Raw genomic sequence first — 7,001 nt, forward strand, 5'->3', positions numbered from 1 at the left:
GACCCCTGAGTACACTCCCTAACACCCAGTCTGGATCTAACATGCAGTCATTTCACTCAGACACAAAACACCCTTTAAGGCACACACACACCTGACACACACCCTTGTCACACACTGAGTTCAGCGGTGAAATTCTTCAAAAAATGCATTTCAAAGTACCAGGATGGCCGAGAGGTTAAGGCGTTGGACTTAAGATCCAATGGACAGATGTCCTCGTGGGTTCGAACCCCACTCCTGGTAGAAGTCTTACCACGCACTAAAAGGAAGCCCAAACAACACCCTATATTTGTCATGACCTTTCATCCAGGTCAAGACACCCATGCTATGCTTGCAGCTGTGACGACTAGCCGTTTGGATTTAATATCCAATTGGTTTCAGTGGCCGATGTCATGTTCGCTGCTTCAACCCAAGAAGTATGAAACTAACAGCCGACATCTTGGTTCTGAACTTTGCATTTAACTGACGCTTTATCCAAATCGACTCTTGCATAGATATTCAAGAGTGTGTGCTCTCTGGGTATCATCTTGGTGTTGTTAGCTGCACCTTGCCCTTCCAGATGGCCTACTTTCTTTCTTCCTTTCTGTCTTTCTCAAACGTTCATTTGCAAGATGTTGAAAATTCACTGTGTGTGTGTGGATTCAATTTGTGATGTGGGTGTGAATGTGTTTGTCTGTTTGTAACATGGTGAACTTTGACCTGCATTGGCTTCACAGCTGCGATGGCCGAGTGGTTAAGGCGTTGGACTTGAAATCCAATGGACAGATGTCCTCTTGGGTTCGAACCCCACACCTGGTAGAAGTCTTACCACCCACTAAAAGGAAGCCCAAACAACACCCTATATTTGTCATGACCTTTCATCCAGGTCAAGACACCCATGCTATGCTTGCAGCTGTGACGACTGGCCGTTTGGATTTAATATCCAATTGGTTTCAGTGGCCGATGTCATGTTCGCTGCTTCAACCCAAGAAGTATGAAACTAACAGCCGACATCTTGGTTCTGAACTTTGCATTTAACGGACGCTTTTATCCAAAGCGACTCTTGCATAGATATTCAAGAGTGTGTGCTCTCTGGGTATCATCTTGGTGTTGTTAGCTGCACCGTGCCCTTCCAGATGGCCTACTTTCTTTCTTCCTTTCTTTCTTTCTTTCTCTCTTTCTTTCTTTTCGACAGACACAGACCTAACACACACCCTTGTCACACACTGAGTTCAGCGGTGAAATTCTTCAAAAAATGCTTTTCAAAGTACCAGGATGGCCGAGAGGTTAAGGCGTTGGACTTAAGATCCAATGGACAGATGTCCTCGTGGGTTCGAACCCCACTCCTGAGAAGTCTTACCACGCAATACAAGGAAGCCCAAACAACACCCTATATTTGTCATGACCTTTCATCCAGGTCAAGACACCCATGCTATGCTTGCATCTGTGACGACTGGCCGTTTGGATTTAATATCCAATTGGTTTCAGTGGCCGATGTCATGTTCGCTGCTTCAACCCAAGAAGTATGACACTAACAGCCGACATCTTGGTTCTGAACTTTGCATTTAACTGACGCTTTTATCCAAAGCGACTCTTGCATAGATATTCAAGAGTGTGTGCTCTCTGGGTATCATCTTGGTGTTGTTAGCTGCACCGTGTCTTTCCAGATGGCCTACTCTCTTTCTTCCTTTCTGTCTTTCTCAAACGTTCATTTGCAAGATGTTGAAAATTCACTGTGTGTGTGTGGATTCAATTTGTGATGTGGGTGTGAATGTGTGAACCTGCATTGGCTTCACAGCTGCGATTCTTGGCCGTACCTTGCGCCGAATGGACGGTAAAACAGTTCCTAACGCGATCCGAACTATTGTTAACAATATCCTAACAAGTCCTAACAAATCCTACCCAAGTCCTAACAAGTCCTAACAAATCCTACCCAAATCCTAACAAATCCGAACAAGTCCTAACATACATCCGAACAAGTCCTAACATACATCCGAACGATGGGGCAAAAGGGGGCAAAAGAGCCAATCAGATGTTAAGAAACGAAGTTTCACAGGTGACCGACGCAAGGTTTTCTTATTGGTGAGTGGCCGTTGCTATGACAATCTCGCAGCTGGATAGTTCACGAGAGTTTCAAGACGACGCACCTAGAGGTTTATCATTCTGAGGTATCGATCATCTAATTTCACAGATTGCAGCTACCGTCGTTCAATATATTTAAAGTAAGTAATCAATCAACAAATGAATTCATTAAACAAGTGTTAACTTATTTGTTTAGGTCGTAATTCATGTTTAGTCCGTTCATATCCTAATGCTAGTTCAGACGAACATATCGGTTGTGTTAGCATGTAACTAATAGTAATTATATCTGTAACAGCTATTCAAAGTTATTCAAGATATTTTAAAAGAATACGATGTATCATAGAAAGTTGGTATGTTGTTTTTTGTCTTTCAGATTAGCCTGGGAAAATGGTAAAGTTACGGGAACTGCCGAGTTAACATTAACGTTCACGTAACTTTATCGTCAAACTTTACCATTTTCCCAGGCTAAAGTTATTCAAAATGATAACGATGTGTCATCGTAAGCGATGGATGAATGTTTAGATGTAGTATGTTGTTTTTGTCTGTTACATTAGCCTGGGAAAACGCTGTTAAAATTGTATAGTTTGAGCTAGGGATACAGTTACGTGAACTGCTGAGGTAATGTTAACGTTACAGCCCGGTAAAGAAGCTCTAACGTTAATATCACAACGTTTCTGACATCTGAGATTTCTCTAAGATAAATAACTTATCTCTAGGTCAACTCAAACGGTTTTATTTCGGTGACCTGATGTGAAAAACGGTGTTGTTGCTCTGGCTTTGATCTGTCTGAGGTTAATTTTTAGGTCATAGGCACATACTTGAGTCAAATGTGACATCAGCACACTGGTCACTGCTTTACGTGGCTGTTTATTATCAGTAGCTTGTCCTTAGACAGGATACTGTTCATTTGATAGATACAAAACTGAAGTAGGCTTTTAAAAATGAAGTGCAGTCGTTGATGAAGTAATCCCATCTGTCGCCTAATAATAAAGCTCTCCTTTCAAAGTTTTGTTTTATATGTTATGTGACATTCAACCCTGATATCTGCAGAAATGACAAAGACAGGTCAACCAGACTCATACTGGGCAGATGTCCTGCACAAGTATGCCCAGGGGAAGTTCAAGTTCTCAACAGGCAAGAGGCCGAAGTCCAGAAGGTGAAAGGCTGCCATACAGTGCATTGACGCCTGTCCTTTGACACTACTTTGCCCCGTCCGACATTTTTACTTTTTCGGGAAAAGGATTTAATGTAAATGTGGATATCACAAGGTAAGTGATGAATTTGAATAGTTTGATTAAACATGTGTAGGTGGTGGTTACTAAAAGTCAATCTGCTTTAGCTTTCTAATGACCAATTTGAATACGCTATCCTGGAAAATGCATTGTTTTATCATCAGTTGTACTTGAAGTGTTCCTCAATGTATAACAGGGGGATTACAAAGTTAATTGGATGTATTGTCAGGCTTAGGGAATATGTTAATGTAAAATGTGTTTCACAGTCAGCTGAGAAGGCAGGGTCAGAATCAGATGAGAGTCAGCCAAGCACTTCCAGTGCTAGAAGCCAGCTGCCAGCATCAGCTGCACAGACCAGTTCAGCTACAGCATCAGCTGCACAGGCCAGTTCAGCTACAGCATCAGCTGCACAGGCCAGTTCAGCTACAGCATCAGCTGCACAGGCCAGTTCAGCTACAGCATCAGCTGCACAGGCCAGTTCAGCTACAGCATCAGCTGCACAGGCCAGTTCAGCTACAGTATCAGCTGCACAGACCAGTTCAGCTACAGCATCAGCTGCACAGGCCAGTTCAGCTACAGCATCAGCACCACAGAAAGCACCGACTCTGTGTAGACAGTGAGTTGGAATCAATGACATGTTCTCTATGTAGCAAGGAGGTGAGCAGTAAGGATTACACTCAGCACTTGTCAGGCTACCATGTCCAAGAGCGTTGTGACCAGTGTGGTGTTAAAGTCTGAGACTTTTGTATATAGCTACATTGTGTTTTATATTCTGTGTGTTTGTGTTCTCATTTAAAAAAAAAAAAAAACAACAAAAAAAACACAACTCTTGTGGTGTAATAGTAACACATCCATCCATCCGTTGGGTGGAAGATTCCAGGTGCAAGTCCTGGCAAGAGTGTGTGACTTGTTGGTCGAATCAGTATTTATTTCAAAATGATTTCATTGTAAGTTGTAGTAAGTGGATTTGCATTTTTTCCTCCTTTCCTTCTCTCTTTTCCCCCTTTCCCCCTTTTTTCCTTTTCTTCCCCCCCCTCTAGCAGTCCCTTTTCCCCCATTCTTGGCCGAGTGGTTAAGGCGTTGGACTTGAAATCCAATGGGGTCTCCCCGCGCAGGTTCGAACCCTGCTCACAGCGTTACTTCTTGAACCCTGTCTTCTAAAAACACAGAATCTAGTCCTCCTCCCCTCACCCAGCCACCACTGACAAAGGGACCAGTTCAGGAGAGCACGAAGAGCATCAAGGCAAGGTTTACATCACACAACTGACTGTAACAGTCACAAAATAAAGAACATGACTGAAACCAACACACTTCCTGTACAGCTGCTGGCACCAAAAAGCTGATGCTAACTGGCTGAAGCTAACCCTCTAAATCCTGACCCCCTGAGTACACTCCCCAACATCCAGTCTGGATCTAACATGCAGTCATTTCACTCAGACACAAAACACCCTTTAAGACAGACACACACCTGACACACACCCTTGTCACACACTGAGTTCAGCGGTGAAATTCTTCAAAAAATGCATTTCAAAGTACCAGGATGGCCGAGAGGTTAAGGCGTTGGACTTAAGATCCAATGGACAGATGTCCTCGAGGGTTCGAACCCCACTCCTGGTAGAAGTCTTACCACGCACTAAAAGGAAGCCCAAACAACACCCTATATTTGTCATGACCTTTCATCCAGGTCAAGACACCCATGCTATGCTTGCAGCTGTGACGACTGGCCGTTTGGATTTAATATCCAATTGGTTTCAGTGGCCGATGTCATGTTCGCTGCTTCAACCCAAGAAGTATGAAACTAACAGCCGACATCTTGGTTCTGAACTTTGCATTTAACTGAGGCTTTTATCCAAAGCGACTCTTGCATAGATATTCAAGAGTGTGTGCTCTCTGGGTATCATCTTGGTGTTGTTAGCTGCACCGTGCCCTTCCAGATGGCCTACTTTCTTTCTTCCTTTCTGTCTTTCTCAAACGTTCATTTGCAAGATGTTGAAAATTCACTGTGTGTATGTGGATTCAATTTGTGATGTGGGTGTGAATGTGTTTGTCTGTTTGTAACATGGTGAACTTTGACCTGCATTGGCTTCACAGCTGCGATGGCCGAGTGGTTAAGGCGTTGGACTTGAAATCCAATGGGGTCTCCCCGCGCAGGTTCGAACCCTGCTCACAGCGTTACTTCTTGAACCCTGTCGTCTAAAAACACAGAATCTAGTCCTCCTCCCCTCACCCAGCCACCACTGACAAAGGGAGCCCATATAACACCCAACATCTGTCATGATCCAGGTCAATGTTTGCAGCATTTGGTTTCAGTGGCTGATGTCATGCTAGCTGCTTCATCCCAAGAAGTAAGAAACCAACAGCCGACATCTTGGTTCTGACCTTTGCATTTAGTAAAAAAGAGAGAAAAAAAGGGAAAAGGAGAGAAAAAAAGAAGGAAGGAATTGTGTATGGCTTAATCCTCCATGACTAAAGTGTTTTAATGTTGATGTACATCATAAATTATGTTTAAACCCTTGAACTTCTGTTTTTATATGCATTTATATGAAAGAAGAGGTTTCCGGTTCGAGTCCCACCGTTGGCAGAAATTGAGGTTTGCATTATTTACTGCAAAGCTCATTTTTATTATTGGAAATCACAATTAGTTACATTTTACTTTTTATTAACCTTATATTAGTGAGATATGGATAATTCTACATTGAATATTTCAATGCATATATGCATTTATGAGAGAAGAGTTGACCCCAAGGTTCCCGTTTCGAGTCCCACCGTTAGCAGAAATATAGGTGTGCATTATTTACTGCAAAGTTCATTTTTATTACTGAAAACCACAATGTGTTTGCATATTACTTTTGATTTACCTTATATTAGTGAGATATTGATAATTCTGCATTGAATATTTCAATGCAAGTTCATGTACAGTAATTTGTGCGGTACTTTAATTGTTTCACAAAATATTTGTGTTCCAGTTTAATACATCCTTCTATCCACAAAACACAAACGAAACAAAGGAGAAATATACATTTTTGTTGTAAACAAACTTTTATTTGCAATAACCAATTAAACAACAACAACTATAGCATAATATAATATATATAACAGAAAACATATACAGGACTATATACAGAAAGTGTGAAACTTGGATGGGAAGGGGTTGAAGTACACTAGCCCAGTGTCCATGCCTCCTTGAGGGGGGAACAATTTATTCATTTATTTTTCATGCATTTTTTTTTTTTATAGCCTCCAACCACTGCTCCTTGGGAAACAGCCTCTACAGAGGGGCAGTATTGAATGCCCTTGTACTGGCTGTGTCCAGTCTCTGCTGTCCTGAACTGCCCGCATTCCTTGCACGCGTTTTTGGACTGGAGCAGGAGCGACAGAGGAGAGGCTGGCACCCAGAGCCTGTGGAGCAGCACCCAGATAAAGGCCCCTGTGAGGTCACTGGACCCAGCATGAACAGCTGAGGGCCCGAAGGGTGGAGCAGGGAAGAGTTCTCGCTGGGGGCACGAGCTCACAGCCGCCAGGTGCGACTGCGGACGATACCCATAAGCTTAAGATCCAATGGACAGATGTCCTCGTGGGTTCGACCCCCACTCCTGGTAGATCCAATGGACAGATGTCCTTGTGACACCCACTCCTGGTAGATGTCTTACCATGAGAACTGTAGCAGCTCCTGACATAATTATTGTGACGACATAAACAATACTTCTAATG

At 42.9% G+C, this 7,001-nt stretch overlaps 5 non-coding genes across 5 annotated transcripts; all 5 read left to right on the top strand.

The window, feature by feature from the left end:
• Positions 1-157: 157 nt before the first annotated feature.
• Positions 158-240, top strand: trnal-uaa. Its single transcript has one exon. It is a non-coding gene; the product is annotated as a tRNA-Leu (tRNA).
• Positions 241-1,245: 1,005 nt separating this feature from the next.
• trnal-uaa lies at positions 1,246-1,328 on the top strand. Its single transcript has one exon. It is a non-coding gene; the product is annotated as a tRNA-Leu (tRNA).
• A 3,022-nt stretch (positions 1,329-4,350) lies between these two features.
• trnas-uga lies at positions 4,351-4,424 on the top strand. Its single transcript has one exon. It is a non-coding gene; the product is annotated as a tRNA-Ser (tRNA).
• Positions 4,425-4,824: 400 nt separating this feature from the next.
• On the top strand, positions 4,825-4,907 carry trnal-uaa. The gene has a single exon. It is a non-coding gene; the product is annotated as a tRNA-Leu (tRNA).
• Positions 4,908-5,380: 473 nt separating this feature from the next.
• trnas-uga lies at positions 5,381-5,462 on the top strand. The gene has a single exon. It is a non-coding gene; the product is annotated as a tRNA-Ser (tRNA).
• The last annotated feature ends 1,539 nt before the right edge of the window (positions 5,463-7,001 follow it).

Source organism: Clupea harengus, unplaced genomic scaffold, assembly GCF_900700415.2.
Source record: "Clupea harengus unplaced genomic scaffold, Ch_v2.0.2, whole genome shotgun sequence".
NCBI lineage: Eukaryota > Metazoa > Chordata > Actinopteri > Clupeiformes > Clupeidae > Clupea > Clupea harengus.